The sequence below is a fragment of the Phoenix dactylifera genome, chromosome 16 (genome assembly GCF_051530095.1).
Source record: "Phoenix dactylifera cultivar Ajwa chromosome 16, Ajwa_hap1_PhDact_Kaust_v1.1, whole genome shotgun sequence".
NCBI lineage: Eukaryota > Viridiplantae > Streptophyta > Magnoliopsida > Arecales > Arecaceae > Phoenix > Phoenix dactylifera.
This window is the reverse complement of record NC_143205.1, coordinates 5,594,322-5,616,122: the sequence shown is the minus strand read 5'-3', so window position 1 is coordinate 5,616,122 and position 21,801 is coordinate 5,594,322. Positions and strand designations below refer to the sequence as shown.

The 21,801-nt window shown below is 38.9% G+C and overlaps 1 non-coding gene across 1 annotated transcript; it reads right to left on the bottom strand.

The window, feature by feature from the left end:
• Positions 1-8,197: 8,197 nt before the first annotated feature.
• LOC120107268 (small nucleolar RNA R71) lies at positions 8,198-8,306 on the bottom strand. The gene has a single exon (XR_005509149.1). It is a non-coding gene; the product is annotated as a small nucleolar RNA R71 (small nucleolar RNA).
• Between the last annotated feature and the right edge of the window lie 13,495 nt (positions 8,307-21,801).

The window sequence follows — 21,801 nt, the reverse complement described above, 5'->3', positions numbered from 1 at the left end:
CTAAAACTCTTCTAATGAGTCAAGTGCAGTCAAGTAAGCATTAAAAGAAAAACACATCAACTCCTTATGTTTGCCCTAAAATCACTAGACAGCTCCTAACTGGTTTGAAGAGGGCACCTAAGCCTCCAATCCGATCTAATGACTGAGTTGACCAGGTAAGCTCCCAGGTAAGTGGGGGGTCACGATGTGTTGCAAAGGTCGCACTTAAAAACCACTTGCCTCGAACAGGTGAACTATCTTCCTTGGGACAAAGCTTGCCTAGACATCAACTGAGCCACAGAGCGAAATTGGTGCAACTTTCGGTGATCTTCGTCCTATTGAGCTCGAGTGTCCCTAGGGGCTAACGTCTAATTGATTTTAATTAATGTGATGGCTATGTGAGAATTGATTCACCTAATTTGGGCAAAAATCTGGTGATGAAATCCAGTTCTTATTTTGTTGGGGTGATTGCCCTTACTATGTGCGGATTAATTGGTGTATGTGTATCAAGCATACATTCACACTTTTGCTGAAATTAAAATCAAACAATCACCACAAAATTTCAAGCTAATTGGGAATCAATTTTAAATAAGAAGGGTTTAGAGGTTACCAAAGGGAATTTCTCCAGCAATTTTTTTATTTTTTTTAGGCAAACCTCTACAGCATTCCTTTTCCAGCAATTTTCTTTTTGGTCGTCCCAGATGTCTTCTTCGATTCTTAATAAAAAAATCAAAAATTAGTAAGAGAGAGAAAGGAGATAAAAAAATAACAAAAATAGAAAATATTTTTATTTTATTTTAGATATATATATTTTTGAATTTTTTTTTTAGGAAAAGAAAAACAACTATGCTGGCAATCCCCGGCAACGGCGCCAAAAATTGATAGTCAACTTTAAAGACCACGCAATAGCACGTATCTAGTAGGATAGTGATTACGGGTATCGATCCACAGAGATTGGGGTACAGTTATTTTTCTTAAAAATAAAAATATTTAAAAGGAAGAGTTTGTGAAGAAAACTTAACTAAGAAATTTTAATAAAAAAATGTAATTAAAATGATATCAGTTTGAGGGAACCTAGGGCAAGGAATTCACCACTAACATCGGAACAAGGATTAATTGTATTTTAATTTATTCTTGGATTAACATGCAAATTGGCTACAAGCCTAATAAGCATTTAAATAGAAATTCACAAAAGTAATTTGAAAATAATCCATCTTCAGTTGGCATGAAATGTCTACCCTAAATTAATGTGGCAGGACATTGCATCTTCCCTAAACATGGACTATCTTATATTTACTTAGTGATCATGAAGAACAGTTGTATAAACGTCATACTTAAAATCACAGAAATTAAATATGAGTTAAAAGAAGATATCCATTAAAAACAATAAGTTCATACAACCCCAAGAATAGAAATAAAAAAATTAAAAACCCGTATCTCTTTGTTAGGGCTGCATCCAGCCCTGGAGAGGAGATCAGCCTTCCATGAGGAGTTGAACAGCTATAGCAGCACAGCAGCGGGCTCCCATTTGTATCACGATCGGCTTCCTTCTTCCTCCCTCTTTTCTTCTTATTATTTTTTTATATGTGGGAAGTTATTCCCAAAATATCCAAACCCTTCTCTCCCTTTTTTGTTTCTGTGGGATTCCACCTCCGAAGAGATGCCGCCAAGGAAGAGGAGTCTTCTCCTTTTATAGCTCAAGAACTCCTTCTTGGGCTTTCACCTTCAGAGCTACTCCCTCCTCTCACTCTCTTTCTCTGGTGCTCTTGATGTGTGGAGAAGAAGGAAGAGGGGTGGCCTATTTATAGGCCAAGAAGAGGGTGAGGTGTCCCTATGAGGTGTCCTGCCAGGACACATGTCACACATGTAAGAAAAAGAGGTATCCTGCTCTGCCACGTGTCACGCATGCAAAGGGGTGAGGTGGCCTTGAGGGTGATATCATGGATGACCTCATAAGGCAGATGAGGTCATGGATGACATCAGGAGGAGTGTGAAGTGTCCAGGCCCGCCACATATCACACATGCAAGCAAAAGAGGTATTTTGCTCCGCCACGTGTCACGCATGCAAAGGGGTGACGTGGGCCGGAGGGCGTTCGGGATGTGGGTCCGGCATACAGTATGTGGGTCTCACCTAGGCAGGACGTGGGTCCCACATACAGTATGTGGGTCCCACCTAGGCAGGACGTGGGTCCCGCATACATTATGTGGGTTCCACATAGGCAGGACGTGGGTCCTGCATACAGTATGTGGGTCCCACATAGGCAAAGAAGTCCTAGTCATACTAGGATCATACTTGATTTTAATCCAATTTGACTCAAGCCAAATCTGATTTGGTTGGGGGTAAATTAGACATTTTCATCAAACCAATTTTGGTGTCAATTACGGTTTTACCAATTTCAAATCATATTTGAATTTGGTCAAGCACAATCTTAATTACTCAATCAAATTGAGTCTAATCAGTGATCCAATCACCAATTAACTTTTCCAAGCAACAATTGCTTAGGGCAATCAGTCAATCACATTGACTATTTTACCTCTAGACGATTCTCAATCGTCAATCAGCCATTTGATCAATTCAGAAACTTCTAAGCGTGTGACCTCACGGGTTCGAACCTAAGCCGGTAGTACAAGAACACTTCCTGCACCAATCGAAGTAACCATCTAGTAATGGGATCCGACGACCGAATAGACCGAATAGATGCAAAGCAACATTCTAGAACCTATGGACTATGTGTTAAGATCTGTCACATGCCGCTGAAAATTCAAAAAATTTTCAGATGTGCAGCGGAAAGACATGTGCATATCCCGTTCATCGCATGAACGTATTTTAAAACCATTTATAGATAGATTAGGATTAAATTCTTATTAAATCATTTTAAAATCATGATTTAGAATATCAGATCTTCATCTTGTGCGGGTAGATGGTCTCCGCAATCTAATTCACATGGTATTTGATGAGGGTTCAGTGGAAGCCGTGATGAGAGCACAAAAGTGCGTTATACACGTTGCTTAAATTAATTTTATTGCTAACAAATAATGATAAAAGGGCTGCATTAATTTTATATTTTATTTGGCACAGATTATCGTAAATCAGAGTTTAAATGTGCATTTGGTTGACTTCAAGCCTGATTACACTGGAATATAATGGAACTTTGTCAAGCACACTTGCACCCGAGGGACACATGGCAGCCATCCGGAGGCAGCACAAGATGGATCCACTAAGGGTCTAATTTCATCATCCGGGAGGATCCAAAAGCCCGCAACGGATCTGTGATTTGATCTCCCGCAACCCCTCATCCAGATCCCGTGATCAAGGCCCTCATCTTCCGCCCGTTTAAGGCACTTCCCAGCTTCCTCCTTCCGCTTGCGACTCCGTATCCCAGTGCCCGTGAAGCTTCCCAGCACCCCGTCCGCTCACCCTGCGCCTCACACGCTCCAGCTCCAGCTACCGCGATCGCGATCCGTCCCGGGTAGCCGTGAAACGTCCCAAGCCGTCCGTGATCAACGCCCAGCCATCCGCCCACCTCATCCGCCTGCGTCCGTGTGCCTCCCAGCAGCATCCGCGCGTCGTCCTCAACCGCGATCGGCTCCCTTGCTTCCGGATCCGCATCTCAGCCATCCCAACCGTCCACGATGCTCCAGGGTTCACGATCAGCCTTCCTCCCGGCCGAGATTAGCGTCCAGTCCTCTTCTTCTGCCCGCCGATCCTGTGAAGCATCCCCCGCATTCAGTCCTCCTTCATCAACATCCCACGATCCACGTCTGAAATTCATTCCGGTCCGCCCATCTCCACCACGTGCGCAGTGGGGGATGCTATCTATATAGCTCTCCATCGGCTGGGAGCTAGGGAGAGGGGGGGGGGATTGGGGAAAAACAGGGGGGCCATCGAAGAAAGGGAGAAGAGAGCTGCCGGCCTCTTGGTTTCAAATGAAAAAAAAAAGAAAGGAAACAGGGGATGCCCTGTTTCCGAAAATAAAAAGAAGAAAAAAAATAGAGAGTGAGAAAGGGAGGGATGTTGATGTTTGTAATGGTTTGCTAATTCCGTTGGCAAAGGGTGATGGATGAATCCTTGTCATGTTGCTTTCATCAAGTATACTCTAAACTTTTATTCTAATTATTTTATATCCATTGGGTATATTTTGAATTCTTGAATATTTATTTATTAGATAGATCTTTTATGGTTTATATATATTGATGCATGGATTGTTTTGATGTTTGATTTCTCGTAGACGTAACCGGCACGATAAATACTTAGATGTTGAATTCATGTTTTCAGATTGTATACTCCATGATTAGAACTACTCTATCATATTAATCTTTAATCAAGAATCGCCGAGTTTATTTATTGAAAGTAATATTGTCAAGGAGGATTCTGGATCCCCAGCCTTCTCTATATTTTTGAACTTTGTTTAATTATCTATTAATCCTCTGCTTTTAACTTTTGAAAATCAACTGAAAATTACATCTAAAAATTACGCTAATAATCTTTAGATCGTTCCCTGAGGAATCGACCTCGGACTCCCGAGTTATATTACTTGTGCGAATCTCCTGCACTTGGAAGAGCAATTTTACTTTAGCACCAAGTTTTTGGCGCCGTTGCCGGGGAACGGCTAAGTTATTAGTATAATTTTAGATTTAATTAGTACCTTAGTAGTTAGTATTTCTCTTTTAAAAAAAATAATTAAATCTTTACTACTATTTTTAATTCCCTACACAGTCTTCATCAAACTCTGATATCATAGAAATTAGCCGTCTTATTTGCCTCAAATTTGGTCAGCTAGTGCAAGACACATTGTTCAATAATCTGAACGGTCTGATTGACATTCTGAGACTTTTAAGACCATTAGATTAATATAAAACCTTGCTGATTTCTGTTTTGAATTTTCTGCATTTAATTTTTTTTTTAGAATCAGAATTTTATTATATCTCATTAACCCTTGTTGCTAATTGAAAATTGAAGAAAAAAAGAGAAAAACCTAAAATTTCAAATTTCAAACTTCAACTCGTAAAATTTTTTTAAAAAAATAAATAATTTGCTTGATCACCTATTCAATGAAATTTAATGTCATGTCATAAAACATTAAAAAAAAATCTCTTGATTGTTGCATATAGTGTGGAGTGATTGATTATAACCCTATTTGATTTTGATGAGCTCAAAGCATTTGAGTATATCTAATGTTTTACTAATGAATTCAATCTAGTGTTTCAGTGAAATTCTTGTAAATTTATGGTTAAGTGTCTCTAGATTTGGTTGAATACATTTTGGATAAGTAAAGAACTCAATTTGAGCCAAAGTCTGAGACTCGAGTCGACTCCGGGATATTACGAGTCGACTCCAAGCGTATCAGAAGCACTGGCACAGGCTCGAGTCGACTCCTGTACATTACGAGTCGACTCCGACTGAGAACAGACAGACAGACAGAAAGATCCAACTCAAAACCTGTCAACGAGTCGACTCCTGAAGAGCGCGAGTCGACTCTGATGCTGCCGAGTCGACTCTAGAGTAGTACGAGTCGACTCCAGGGAGTTACAGACAGAAAGACAGAGAAGTTATTTTGGACCCTGAGAGCCGAGTCGACTCCTGAGGAACTCGAGTCGACTCCTGAGGAACTCGAGTCGACTCCGATGGTTGGCAGGTCGACTCCAAAGGAAGCGAGAGTCGACTCACAGTGTGATACAAGGCAAAAGTCAGAGAGCAACTTTCGGACACTGAGAGCCGAGTCGACACCCGCAAAGTCCGAGTCGACTCCAAGACAGCGCGACCCCAAAAGACAGAAGACGGTATTTTCGTCTCTGAGAGGCGAGTCGACTCCAAGACAATTCGAGTCGACTCCAAGGCAGCGCAACCCCAAAAAAGACAGAAGACTGTTTTTCGGATACTGAGAGCCGAGTCGACTCCGAAACAGTTCGAGTCGACTCCAAGACGGCACGAGTCAAAAGACAGAAGATCGGGAGTTCGGACTCTGAGCGCCGAGTCGACTCCCAGGATTTCCGAGTCGACTCGAGTTAGCAAACTTGAAAAATGCATCCCTGGATTCCTTACATCGAGTCGTCTCCAAAAGTGCCAGGTCAGCTCCGGACATTGGAGAGTCGACTCCGGGTTAAGTCGAGTCGACACCCAGTCGAGACAGCACTTTAATTCAAATCCGAAACGGTTGCCGAGCCGACTCCAGAAAAGCATGAGTCGACTCCTGCAGCAGCCGAGTCGACTCCAGATCGCGCGAGTCGACTCCGATCCCAACGGAAACATTGTCAGGATGTGCAGAATGTGCAGAACGGCTAGGAGATTGTGTCTAACGGCTAGTTTCCATGGGGAATGGCTTAAATAGCCACAGAGAACTGTAGCAAGGTAGAGAAGTAATTTTCCTTTCAAAGAAAACAAGAAATCTCTAGCTACCATTTGATTTCAAAGAGCATACACGGAAAAGAAGGAAGAGGGGCATTAAACTCCATCCAACCAACTCTTCCCAGCATTAAAGAGGTCTCCTTCAGCCTTCAAGTCTACAAGACATTCAAGAAGAGACCCAGAGTTCGAGAAGCCCTCCTTTACATCTTCATAAATTTGTTTGAGGGCTCTTAACTTCTCTCTTATTTATATCGCTGTATATCTGCTTGTTTAGAAGCTTTATTTTTCTGTTTGTTTTTGTTCATACCATTTTGTTCCTTACTTGATTCAATCAGGGGATTGAATCAAGGGTGTAAAGGTTTGTTGGTGAGCCTAGGTTGAAACCAACGGTGTAAGAGTTAGATTGTGATCCCGGAAAAACAATCGGGTGGTTCTAGTCGGTGAGCCTGGAAAAACCGACTGAGTTCGTTGTGATCTCGTAAAACAACAAGTTAGGTTGTGAGCTTGTAAAACAACCGGCTGTAATCCGAGGGGTTATAGTGAATTTCCAAGTGAGGCTTGGGGAGTGGACATAGGAGCAAGGGTTACCTCCGAACCACTATAAATTTCCTTGTGTTTGTGATTGCCCTGTTATCTCTTACTTTCTTTTCATTCACTGCACATAGCATCTAATTAATCAACTTGCAAAAAGTATTAATTAGTTATTCACAAACCTTTTAATCGCAATAATTATTTTAAAACCCAATTCACCCCCCTCTTGGGTTGTCTATCTGGGCAACATATAGTATAAGGCATCAGCATAAAATATTCTAAGGGCTGAACCCATTTAAAAAGATAAGGTCGGGATTTCATCACTCGTCCTTAGCCCAAAAATCACCCCAGTGCATAAATATTCTAAGCTTAACTAAAATCAACTAGACGTTGGCCCCTAAGGACATTCGAGCTCAATAGGACGAAGACCACCGAAAGTTGCACCAATTTCGCTCTGTGGCTTGTTGATGTCTAGGCAAGCTTTGTCCCTATAAGGGAGACAGTTCATCTGTTCGAGGCAAGTGGGTTTTAAGTGGGACCTTTGCGATCGCATCGTGACCCCTCCACTTACCTGGGAGCTTATCTGGTCAACTCGGTTTATTAGACCGGATTGGAGGCTTAGGTGCCCTCTTCAAACCAGTTAGGAGCTGTCTAGAAATTTAAGAAAAACATTAGAAATTGAGGTGTAATGTTTTGTTTCATGTTTGATTGTGAATAGGATTTTTGTTTTAGGATGTCGTTTTAAGATATCTTTAGTTGGTACTTATATTTATTTTTTTATTTTTTTTAAAAAAAGAAAAAAAAGAGAGGGAATTATTTTGCATGTTAAAGTGGAATAGGGACGACACCGGTCGATTAAGTCGTACAACTTTAGATCATCCCTTAGGACATACCCCTGAAATTTCTTCGCGATATCTCACACCTTGTGAGATGGCTGTCTAAATGAAGATGCGGGGAGTCACGACGGTCGAGAACGTGAACCCCATGTTATAACTCTAAGACAATACCTACAACCGGCTAGGACTAGTCAGCCTTCATGCATAATTTTTTCTGATAATGTAGGACATTTTGACATCAAACCCGGGGTGATTCAATTGCTGCCTAAGTTCCACGGGTTAGAGTTCGAGAGTCCGTATCTTCATTTAAAGGATTTTGAAGAATTGAGCATTACATTTAGAGTGCCAAACGTCACCGAGGATGTCCTCAAGCTGACATTGTTTCCTTTCTCTCTAAAGGATAAGGCCAAAACATGGCTAAACTCTTTGCGACCTAGATCAATAAGAACTTGGCAAGATATGCAGAGAGAATTTTTAAAGAAGTTCTTCCCCACACAAAGGACCAACTTTTTGAAAAGACATATCAGCAATTTTCAACAAAAAGATAATGAAACATTTTATGAATGTTGGGAAAGATTTAAAGACCTTCTTCTCTCATGCCCTCATCACGGATTCGAAACTTGGAGAACCATTAGCTTCTTTTATGAAGGTTTATCTCCACAGTTGAAACAGTTTGTAGAGACCATGTGCAATGGTAGATTCTTAGAAAAACAACCTGATGAGGCATGGGAGTATTTGGATTTCCTTGCTGAGACTGCCCAACTTTGGGATAACGGGGATAGAAACAACAAGTCTTTGCCTAAGCCTACTAGCTCTGTACAGGGAGGCCTTTACAACCTCAGAACTGAGGATGATCTTCATGCTAAAATGGCAGCCCTCACTAGGAAGGTAGAAGAAATTGAGCTTAGGAAGGTTGAGCCTGTCAAGACTATAGAGCTTAGAAACGAGTGTTGTGGTATCTGTGATATGTCGGGTCATACCACTACAGATTGCCCCACCATACCGGTATTCAAGGAAGTCTTGCACGATCAAGCAAATGCTATGAACTCCTACCAAAAGCCTTATAACGATCCATACTCGAAAACCTATAACCCTGGTTGGAAGAATCATCCAAAAAGGGCGTTGGAACGGCCACGGGGCTGCTGCAGATTGTCCGCGGCGCCTCTGCTCCCGTCGCGCCCGGAGAAGGCAGAGGGGGATCGCAACGCGATCCCCTGCTCTGCTCCTTCCAAAAGGGGCGTTGGGCTGAAGTCGGCTGGGGCTGCCGACTTCATCCCAGTATCTCACATTCTCTCTTTCTTAAGAAAATTTTGTCCTCAAAATTTAAGAGATCTAGGACTTTCATATTTAAAGATGCTTAGCCCATTGAGTAATAAAAATCCAAGATCTCATTCTTCTTGATCAAAATCAGTATGATAGATAGCTTTGGATCAACTATCAAAAATTTCATAAAACTCGCAAGATTAACACTAGATAAGTGACTGACTAAAATCTCAGATTGAAATTATCATCTTGGTGCATGTTCACTTGAGATCGGATCAGGATCGATTCACAACAGGATTGATTAAAATTAATTGTGTTTGGGATAGAACTTGAAATGAAATAGATCTCATATACTTATCATGGTAGTGTGCTGATCGCTCAAAGGATAATGACCAACCTTAGAATCAAATCATTAAATGGCTAGAAATGTAATTCACAAAATGAACATGTACTGATGATCATTAGATAGCAACGATCTATCTCAAAAATGATTTGCATCAAATCACAAGAGCATATCTGAGAAGGCAAAGTATTGATACCATGATTCAATATGCCACAAAGCTTTTAACTTAAACTTATAAATCATAAGATGGGAGCAAATAATGCATGGTTTATTTAGATACTTAACAAAATAGACTGTATTTAATCAACAATCAACCAATCCTGGTCATAATATACTCAAATTTTTCTTAGCATACCCAAAAATAGCAAAGTCTATCCAAGAGATAACCTAATCATATCATGATTGACCTGAAAATCAATAGTATTCACCTTCCCTTATTAACAAAATCTTTCATTATTGAACAACATAGTCTTTCATCATAACATGTTACCAAAACACAGTCAGTATTTTTATCCAATTGAAAATAACTCAGTCCACCATTCTTTCGTTGTGCAACTCTGATCAATATTTTTCAAAATTTCTTAATGATCCCAGATCATCAACATTATATATATATATAATATCCAAGCAAAATTTATCATTGCTTTCCAAGTACACTATGTTATGATTAACCCCTGAGATAGTTGTCGTATTTGTACCATCATATAATCAAGCAATCATATTCTAGATCCAAATTTGAACTAAGCCAATTCTAGTTTTCCTTGACAATTCCATTATATAAGTTGATATTTATTCCAAGCTTCGATTAAAAGATTCTAGATTAACTTACTCACGAGCTTACTCAAGCATCATGAATCTTTTCTTTTAGGCTAAACTCATTTAGGCCTCTCATGATATCCCACTTGCATTTCTCATATGGTGATTCAAAATTCATAGTCAACTCATGGCCTTGATTTATAAATATTTAACTCACGAAAATCCAATAATCTGGTTCAAAGATTTACAAGAAATTCTACCATGATATAAACTCTGTGAATTTACACTGAGATCAATTCCTCAAATAAGTAAACATTTCGGGATCTTGTAAATCTACTAGACTTAGAGAATCTACTAATAACACAATGATATCCATAACGATCAAAATAAAAAAAATACTATACTTTCCAACGATATTTTTTTTGCATAATAGATAGAAGTACCTACACTAATGACACCATGATATCCATATCAATCAAAATCAAAAACACTATTCTTTTCTTTGACATTGAAATTCTCCTTAATAGGAAAATGAAAGTGAATCCTAGGTTCTTCGGTGTTTAGCATGCTGATTTTTTTTTTTTTTGAAAACCATGGCTGAACCTGATCGGGTTGCCTACGTACCCCTTCATAAGGGGGATCAAGCCATACGTAGTTCTTTTTAAGTTTTAAAACGCAGCGGAAAAACCGAATCAAACAATTTAATTCATGCATGCTTACAAGATCAAATCTAGAAATCAGCACCTTAAGAACACATAGGATTATGCCGGAATCGTTTAAACAATTATGCTAAAACTTTTATGCATGATTAACTATCAGATCTGAAACTTAAGAACTCTATTCCAATTAATCTCTGAATATCCATCGAATGGATTCTGGAGATATCTCCGTGAGGAGCCCCAAAAGAGGGTAAAACCTCGGAGAATTAGACCTAGACCTTGACACCATAATAAATGATTAATGCTAGATTAATACCTTTTATGATGGATGAAAGTTGTGAATCTGATTCTTGACTTCGCAGCCACGCACACGAATGGCCTCTACGAGAAGTACACGCGAAGTCCTGAAGGATCTTCTTCCGCAACAGTGCTAGCAGCTGCAGAACACTTGAAAGCTGAAATCTGCCCGCCGGGATTCAATCAACTCTTGATCAATCGTCTTGAAGCAGATAGAGATGAGGTTTGTAAGGGAAGTAGAGGACTCAGATCTGATCTTGAATCTTCTAGATATTCACCCTGAAAACCCTATCTAAAATGGAGAAGAAGAGGAGGAGGAGGCGGGTGAGGAAGAAGGCTGCAATGGATGTGTTTTTGGTGCCCATGTTTGACCCCTTTTAATGGCCTCCGAATTTTCATTCAAAATTCGAAATTTATTTTCAGAAAACCTCTTTTAGTTGGCACATGCAAAGAAATAGGAACAACCCAAATCAGATCTCAACCAAATCTGATTTAAATTCAAATTTTAAACACATGTGCAAGAGGGAAGGAATTTGAAATCCATGCGGCAAGGTAAAACACTTCATAATTTCGAAATCACCTCTTGAAATTCGAATTTAATCCATTCAAAAACTCAGACGCCACCTTGGCTGATGGTTTGAGTGATTAAAATCATTTAACACATTGCTTAATGTTTGAATTTAAATTCAAATAACAAATAATGTCGCCATGTGTCAAGCAATGGGTCCATGTGCCATGCAATAATTTTGGTTTATTTAAAATTCATGAAATCCAATTCCATGTCACCAATAATTGCCACATCATCTGAGCCTAATCCCCTTGGGTTGCACCTAATCAAATTTGGTCAAACCCGAATTAAAACAAAGCAATTTGGTTGAACCCAATCTAATCAGGTCAGACCCTGATTGAGCTCAAATTGAATCCTATTCAATTTTGGCTCATGCAAACTCAATCAAATTGAATTATTACTTTGTGTTGGACCTAATTCAATTAGGTCAATCCCCAATTAAGAACAAATTAATTTAAAATTAATTTGATCAGCTTAAGTCCTTTTTGGTTCTGACCTAATCCAATCAGGTCAAAACCCTGATTGAGCCCAAACTTGAATCCAATTCAATTTGGCTCATCCTTAGCACAATTACTCAATCAAATTGAGTTTATTAGTAATTTAATTACTAATTAATCCTTCAATAATTACTTTAATTATTTTATAAGATAATTTGCCAATCAAATTGACCAAATTATCCCTGAATGATTCTTAATCATTCACCAGCTTTCTTGATCAATCAGGAATCTTCTATGCGTGTGACCTCATAGGTTCGAACCTAAGCCAGTAGTATAGGAACAATTTTCTACACTAATCGATGTGACCATCTAGTAATGGTACCCGACGTCCGGATAGGTCGAATATATGCGAAGCAAATATTCTGGAACCCTGAACTATGGTTACTGTATAATTCAATCCCTTTGACTCCTAATGCCAGGATGACTTAGAGCTCACTGTCAACCCTATAATTAGTACATCCATTATGTGATTAACTTTAGATATCCCGTGACTCCTCACTGGGATTACCCTGGCCAAGGTTTTGCTAAATTAATCACAAGACATTATCTCCTGTTTTCAGGAGGGGTCAATTCCATCTTGACTCACAACTGACTACGCAAGTACTTGACTGTACCCAGTGACCTTCCGTCACTGAATTAGAAATTCAGGTAGTCCGGTACCAAAGTACAGTGAGTTGCTTGCTAGTCACAGGTTGCGGTCTCAGGTCAGAGGGCCAAACTTATACCCATATCCACTCAGAACATCTCTCGACAGTAGAGCGTTTCGGAATTGGTCACGTTTAGTGAAATGTACTTCTACACTTCACTTGTGTGGCATACCAGTATCTCCACACTCCTTGGTTAAGAGGACAACCAACGTATATGTCACACAACGACCTAATCTCGATAATGTTGTCGTCCTAGTAACAACATATCATTTCGTCGCAAACAAGTTTAAGGACTCAAAGATAAATCCTCCTTTATCATAACATAAGTCCTAAGAACTTCATCATATAAGAGTTCATTTGAAGATGAAATGATGAATAATGCCAAATAACACTTTATTAATTTGTCAATTCATTTACAAAATTCAATCATCAATATGCTGACGATTGACATTTAGGATACAAATTCCAACAACTCCCACTTAGCCTAATGCCAATCGGCACAGTATCTAATACCCATCTTCGACTTGTGTTCGTCGAACTCTTTGATGCCAAGGACTTTGGTAAATGGGTCAGCCAGATTTTCTTTTGTGTCAATCTTCTGAAGATCAATATCACCTCGATCGATGATCTCTCGAACCAGGTGGTAGCGACGTAGAATATGCTTGGTCCGCTGATGTGCTTTGGGTTCTCTTGTTTGAGCTATGGCCCCAGTATTGTCACAAAATACAGGCACTGGACCATCAATGGAGGGTGTCACTCCAAGCTCGGTGATGAACTTCCGCAACCATACAGCTTCCTTGGCGGCATCAGATGCTGCGATATATTCTGCTTCACATGTAGAATCTGCCACTGTATGCTGCTTGGAACTCTTCCAGCAGATGGCCCCACCCTTAAGAGTGAAGATATATCCTGACACGCTCTTGCTATCATCTTGATCTGACTGAAAACTTGAATCAGTATATCCCTCAAGTTTTAAGTCAGAATCACCATAGACAAGCCACTTATCTTTAGTATTTCTCAAATACTTAAGGATGGTTTTTACAACCTTCCAGTGGTTGCTACCTGGATCAGACTGGTATCTGCTCACTACTCCTAGTGAGTATGCCACGTCTGGTCTAGTACATGTCATGGCATACATTATAGATCCCACTGCCGAAGCATATGGAATTCTATCCATATTCTCTCTTTCTTGAGGGGTTGTCGGACAATCCCTTTTAGAGAGGTTAATTCCATGGCCCATCGGAAGATAGCCTTTCTTGGAATTAATCATACTGAACCTCTTCAGTATAGTATCAATGTATGTGGATTGGGATAATCCAAGCAATCTTCTAGATCTATCTCTATAGATCTTCATCCCTAGGATGTAAGATGCTTCTCCCAAATCCTTCATGGCAAATTGAGATGATAGCCAAATCTTTATTCCTTGTAATGCAGGAATGTCATTTCCGATTAAAAGAATGTCATCCACATACAAAATAAGGAATATAATAACTGAACCATTTGCCCATTTATAAATGCAAGGTTCCTCTTCATTCTTAATGAAGCCATATGTTTTGATTACCTTATCAAAACGTATATTCCAACTCCGTGAAGCTTGCTTTAATCCATAAATGGATTTTTGAAGCTTGCACACTTTAGACTCATCTGCAGATGTAAAACCTTCAGGTTGTATCATATACACTTCCTCTTCTAAATCTCCATTTAGAAATGCGGTCTTTACATCCATTTGCCAGATTTCATAGTCTAAATGTGCTGCTATCGCAAGCACAATCCGAATGGACTTGAGCATTGCCACAGAAAAAAAATGTCTCGTCATAGTCAATACCATAATGTTGACGATAACCCTTGGCAACCAAACGGGCTTTATAGGTCTCCACCTTTCCGTCTGCGCCCCGTTTCCTTTTGAATATCAACTTACACCCTATGGATTTAATTCCTTCGGGTGGGTCAACTAATGTCCAAACATCATTGACCTTCATGGATTCCATTTCGGATTGCATGGCTCCAAGCCATTTATCAGAGTCATACCTCTGCATTGCATCCATATATGTGATCGGATCCTCATCGTTTTCATCAAGTTCGATAGGATCCCCATCCCGGACCAAGAAACCATAGTATCTGTCCGGCTGACGTGGTACTCTACCCGATCGCCTTAATGGTGCATCTAATATGGGTTCTGGATCTGATCTAATCAAATCCGACTCAACTGGTTCAGTAGATGGTGTCGGATCTTCTACATGTTGAACTTCTCTAAGATCAACATTAGAGCTATTTGTTCCTTCACCAAGGAATTCCTTTTCTAAGAAAATTGCTCTATTGCTTACGAACAACTTTTGTTCTTCAGCAAAGTAGAAGTAATATCCTTTAGTTTCTTTAGGGTAACCAACAAAGAAACATTTGTCAGACTTGGGTTCAAGTTTGTCTGTCTTCAAACGTTTGACGTACGCCGGACACCCCCAAATCCTAAGGTGAGAGAGCATCGGCTTACGTCCAGTCCACATCTCATGTGGTGTTTTATTTACTGACTTACTTGGAACCTTATTTAGAATATAGCAGGCTGACTCAAGAGCATATCCCCAAAAGGATATGGACAGATTAGCAAACCCCATCATGGATCGAACCATGTCTAACAGAGTTCGATTTCTCCTTTCTGACACACCATTATATTGTGGTGTACCAGGAGGAGTCCATTGGGAGAGAATCCCATTTTCTCCTAGATATGTCAAAAATTCACTGGAGAGGTATTCACCTCCTCGATCTGATCGAAGAGTTTTAATACTCTTTCCAGTTTGTTTTTCTACTTCATTACGATATAATTTGAACATTTCAAATGATTCAGATTTATGTCTCATTAAATAGACATAACCATACCTAGAAAGGTCGTCTGTAAACGTAATGAAATATGAATACCCACCTCTAGCATCTGTGCTCATTGGCCCACATACATCAGAATGTACAAGGGTCAATAAATCACTGGCTCGTTCACCTTTTCCGGTAAAAGGTGATTTGGTCATTTTACCAAGAAGACATGATTCACAGGTTGTCAATGATTCACAATCATTAACATCAAGGATTCCCTCTTTACTTAACCTGTTCATCCTATTCTTGTTAATATGACCTAGCCTATGATGCCAAAGGTAGACATCCGTGACATTATCTATTCTAGCGCGCTTATTGGATTTATACATTACATGAACAGGCTGTGACAAAATGTAAATGCCATTACTCAGAATTCCATTCATTACAACAACACCATTCCAAATGACATTGCAATAATCCTTTTTTATTGATATTTCATAACCATTTTTGGCCAAAAGGCCTACAGAAATGATATTCAATAGAAAACTTGGACAATAGTGACAATCACTAAGGACATTTACATGAGAGCTGAATTCAAGTTTAAGAATTCCTAAAGCTAGAACTGGAACTGGTCTTCCATCTCCAACATTCAGGAACCTTTCTCCTTCTTCAAACCTCTTACTGACTTGTAGCCCCTGCAACAAATTGCAAATATTAAAAGGACTACCGGTATCCAATACCCAGGTCGAATTATCACAAATAGAAAAATTGCAAGGTGTTATCATATAAGTACCTTGATTGGCAACTGATTGTCCACTTTTCTTAGGCCGGTTCGGATCGAGGGATGCAATGTAAAGAGGACAGTTCCTCTTCCAATGTCCTTGCTTCTTGCAGAAGAAGCACTCCACCTTGCTCTGATCAGCCTTTTTATTCTTTTTCTGACTAGGCTGAGCATGGTGCACCTGTTTCTTTTGGATTTTATTTTTCTTTTTCCCTTTCTTAAAGGAGCGACCCTTGGATGAACCTCCCACTAAATTCACCGTCTTCTTAAGAAGTTGGTGATCATTCTCAAACGTCTGTAGTAACCCCAACAATTGGTGATAATTCACTACAGGTTTCGTCATACGAAAATGAGTGAGAAAAGGACGGTATGATCTAGGCAATGAGTTTAGTATGGCATCCTTCCCCAATTGATCATGAAGGAGAAAGCCAAGAGAGCTTAGACACTCGATCAACTCAATCATGTACAGTACATGATCAGTTACCGAGGTCCCATCTTTCATTCGGGCGCTGAAGATGGCACAACTAGTTTTGTGCCTCCCAACGTCGTCAGGAACGCCGAATGATTCATTCAACACTTGAATGATATCTTCCGGCTGCGTATTCTCAAAACGCCTACTAAACTCATCACTCATTGCTGCCAACATGATGCATCGAACAGTGATCCGGTCACTGAGCCACTTCTGATAAGTGTCTCTGGCCGATCTTGATGCATTAGCAACGGGCTGCTCAGGTGCTTGATCCGTTATCACATAAAGGATCCTCTCATGCTCTAGCACTATTTTCAGTTTCCTATGCCAATTATTAAAATTTGGACCAGTCAACTTGTCATTGTCCAACAATGAGCGAAGTGATAAATTAGTGGCCATTTCTGCATAAAAAGAAAATTTGGCTATTAGTATATGAATTGACTAAACACAGTAGACTTGGACTTTAGTCTAAAGATATTCCCACTATTTTATACAAATTGGTAGCCTCTACCTCTAATTCGAAAAATTACTCCTAATTCTTTAGTGGGCACTAGAACCCAATAGATCCCATATAGGCCCGAGTGTGGCTCGGCCAACCCATATGCACCTACTGGTAGATTCTTAACCAATTGCTTCACCAAGCAACTTCTAGTGATGATTTTGCCCTAGGTTTTCCGGCAGGCGTGTGGCGCCTCCACCGAATACCCTAGTCTGGTCCAACCATTAAATGATAGGGTTAAGTCTAATCAACTAATAGACGACCAAGCCCGAGTGTGGCTCGGCTCACCTGACCGCCTATTGAAGGTACACTTAACTCATCATATATTGAATGACAATTCCAATGCTTGATAAGTACCAGGCGTGTGGCGCCTCCAATAATTATCAAAATATTGGACCCATTATCACCCAACTTAATGGGAGGCTATGACCTAGTTATCTCCATAACCATTTCATTTTAAGGACCTAATAATTTTAGAGGATTTCATAATTAGGATAGATGAGAAGATCCGGTTAGTCTAATTTCTTCCACTGACTTCACCAAATCAGATTAGACTCAAACCGGTTAAGGAGACACCTAAATCAGTCATACTGATTTTCCTTAAGGCATGGGCTAACTCGAATCATTAAGTGATCCAATCAAAATGTGATTGACCATGTCGGCCAGGTAAGTGAGATCGGTAGAAGGGATATGCCATTAACTCGACAAAGACGAATCAGTGCGAGTAGCTCCCAATTAAAAACCACCGGTCAAAACTGCCAAACTTACCTTAGACACCGACTGGTTAATCAATTTCGATTTGATTACTCAAATGACTCGGGCTACACCTCTGAGCCTAAATCAAGTTCCATCTTGGTCTAAACAAAGACATGGAATTGATCAATCTACAACTATTGTATTTAACCTAGAGTTTCCTTGACCTAATCTAGTTACTACTTAATTAGATTTGATCAATTAACTCTAATTAGACCATGTTTGATTCTAACCTTAGGTCTAACCCAATCCTAAGAACTTGATTCAAGCTAACCCATATGCCCAAAGAATTATGCAATGTCAATTAATTGAGTTACAATTCTATTTCATAACACTTAATTCTCAATTAAGTTTAGACTTATGAAAGTTTTGATCATTGCATATTTCTTTTTAATTACATATTAATTACAATCTTTCAGTTCTTAAAACACATTTTCAGATCTGAGTTTTTGTAATTAATCACATGTAATCAGATTTAATTCATGTTTAAGTCATTATGTTTTATGTTCATGCATCACATATACATAACAACATGAATTAATACAAACAACATACATCTTATGTATTTGTTTTTTCACTTTTATTTTCAGATCTGATTTGTTCATTAAAATCAGAGATCATATGAATCATAAACTTTATTTAGATCTAATCTAAACAATATTATGATTTCAGATTTATTCATGTTACTAATCCTAACACAAACATGCATCATATGCATCCAAAATTTCAGATCTACTTAATCATGCATAATCAGCAATTAAATCAATCATAAAAAGCACTTTAGATCTAATCTAAACATGTTAATGATTTCACATTTAATTGCAAGAATTAAAACATAAAAGTTTAAACATAAACCTGGCTCTGATACCATTGAAAGTGAATCCTAGGTTCTGCATGCTGAATTTTTTTTTTTTTTTTGAAAACCATGGCTGAACCTGATCGGGTTGCCTACGTACCCCTTCATAAGGGGGATCAAGCCATACGTAGTTCTTTTTAAGTTTTAAAACGCAGCAGAAAAACCGAATCAAACAATTTAATTCATGCATGCTTACAAGATCAAATCTAGAAATCAGCACCTTAAGAACACATAGGATTATGCCGGAATCGTTTAAACAATTATGCTAAAACTTTTATGCATGATTAACTATCAGATCTGAAACTTAAGAACTCTATTCCAATTAATCTCCGAATATCCATCGAATGGATTCTGGAGATATCTCCGTGAGGAGCACCAAAAGAGGGTAAAATCTCGGGGAATTGGACCTAGACCTTGACACCATAATAAATGATTAATGCTAGATTAATACCTTTTATGATGGATGAAAGTTGTGAATCTGATTCTTGACTTCGCAGCCACGCACACGAATGGCCTCTATGAGAAGTACACGCGAAGTCCTGAAGGATCTTCTTCCGCAACAGTGCTAGCAGCTGCAGAACACTTGAAAGCTGAAATCTGCCCGCCGGGATTCAATCAACTCTTGATCAATCGTCTTGAAGCAGATAGAGATGAGGTTTGTAAGGGAAGTAAAGGACTCAGATCTGATCTTGAATCTTCTAGATATTCACCCTGAAAATCCTATCTAAAATGGAGAAGAAGAGGAGGAGGAGGCGGGTGAGGAAGAAGGCTGCAATGGATGTGTTTTTGGTGCCCATGTTTGACCCCTTTTAATGGCCTCCGAATTTTCATTCAAAATTCGAAATTTATTTTCAGAAAACCTCTTTTAGTTGGCACATGCAAAGGAATAGGAACAACCCAAATCAGATCTCAACCAAATCTGATTTAAATTCAAATTTTAAACACATGTGCAAGAGGGAAGGAATTTGAAATCCATGCGGCAAGGTAAAACACTTCATAATTTCGAAATCACCTCTTGAAATTCGAATTTAATCCATTCAAAAACTCAGACGCCACCTTGGCTGATGGTTTGAGTGATTAAAATCATTTAACACATTGCTTAATGTTTGAATTTAAATTCAAATAACAAACAATGTCGCCATGTGTCAAGCAATGGGTTCATGTGCCATGCAATAATTTTGGTTTATTTAAAATTCATGAAATCCAATTCCATGTCACCAATAATTGCCACATCATCTGAGCCTAATCCCCTTGGGTTGCACCTAATCAAATTTGGTCAAACCCGAATTAAAACAAAGCAATTTGGTTGAACCCAATCTAATCAGGTCAGACCCTGATTGAGCTCAAATTGAATCCAATTCAATTTTGGCTCATGCAAACTCAATCAAATTGAATTATTACTTTGTGTTGGACCTAATTCAATTAGGTCAATCCCCAATTAAGAACAAATTAATTTAAAATTAATTTGATCAGCTTAAGTCCTTTTTGGTTCTGACCTAATCCAATCAGGTCAAAACCCTGATTGAGCCCAAACTTGAATCCAATTCAATTTGGCTCATCCTTAGCACAATTACTCAATCAAATTGAGTTTATTAGTAATTTAATTACTAATTAATCCTTCAATAATTACTTTAATTATTTTATAAGATAATTTGCCAATCAAATTGACCAAATTACCCCTGAATGATTCTTAATCATTCACCAGCTTTCTTGATCAATCAGGAATCTTCTATGCGTGTGACCTCATAGGTTCGAACCTAAGCCGGTAGTATAGGAACAATTTTCTACACTAATCGATGTGACTATCTAGCAATGGTACCCGACGTCCGGATAGGTCGAATATATGCGAAGCAAATATTCTGGAACCCTGAACTATGGTTACTGTATAATTCAATCCCTTTGACTCCTAATGCCAGGATGACTTAGAGCTCACTGTCAACCCTATAATTAATACATCCATTATGTGATTAACTTTAGATATCCCGTGACTCCTCATTGGGATTACCCCGGCCAAGGTTTTGCTAAATTAATCACAAGGCATTATCTCCTGTTTTCAGGAGGGGTCAATTCCATCTTGACTCACAACTGACTACGCAAGTACTTGACTGCACCCAGTGACCTTCCGTCACTGAATTAGAAATTCAGGTAGTCCGGTACCAAAGTACAGTGAGTTGCTTGCTAGTCACAGGTTGCGGTCTCAGGTCAGAGGGCCAAACTTATACCCATATCCACTCGGAACATCTCTCGACAGTAGAGCGTTCCGGAATTGGTCACGTTGAGTGAAATGTACTTCTACACTTCACTTGTGTGGCATACCAGTGTCTCCACACTCCTTGGTTAAGAGGACAACCAACATATATGTCACACAACGACCTAATCTCGATAATGTTGTCGTCCTAGTAACAACATATCATTTCGTCGCAAACAAGTTTAAGGACTCAAAGATAAATCCTCCTTTATCATAACATAAGTCCTAAGGACTTCATCATATAAGAGTTCATTTGAAGATGAAATGATGAATAATGCCAAATAACACTTTATTAATTTGTCAATTCATTTACAAAATTCAATCATCAATATGCTGACGATTGACATTTAGGATACAAATTCCAACAGAAAAACCATTGGAAACTATTTCCAAATCACAAAGTTAATATCGCTGACCAGCTTAAAATAATTTAAACAACCAATATTCTCATAATTTACTAAATCACTTCCAATTAAAGTACCAATCTGCATTGTAATTTGAAAAGATCTAAATTTTCAAATTCTAGATAAAACCAAAAAAAAATTCTAGAATTTCATCCCAAATATGTTTTCTATCTACACAAGAGTTTCATACATGATCAACATACAGATTTCAATCCTCGAGGAATATTTCAATAAATATTATAAAATATTTTCTAGTCCAAACTTTAAACA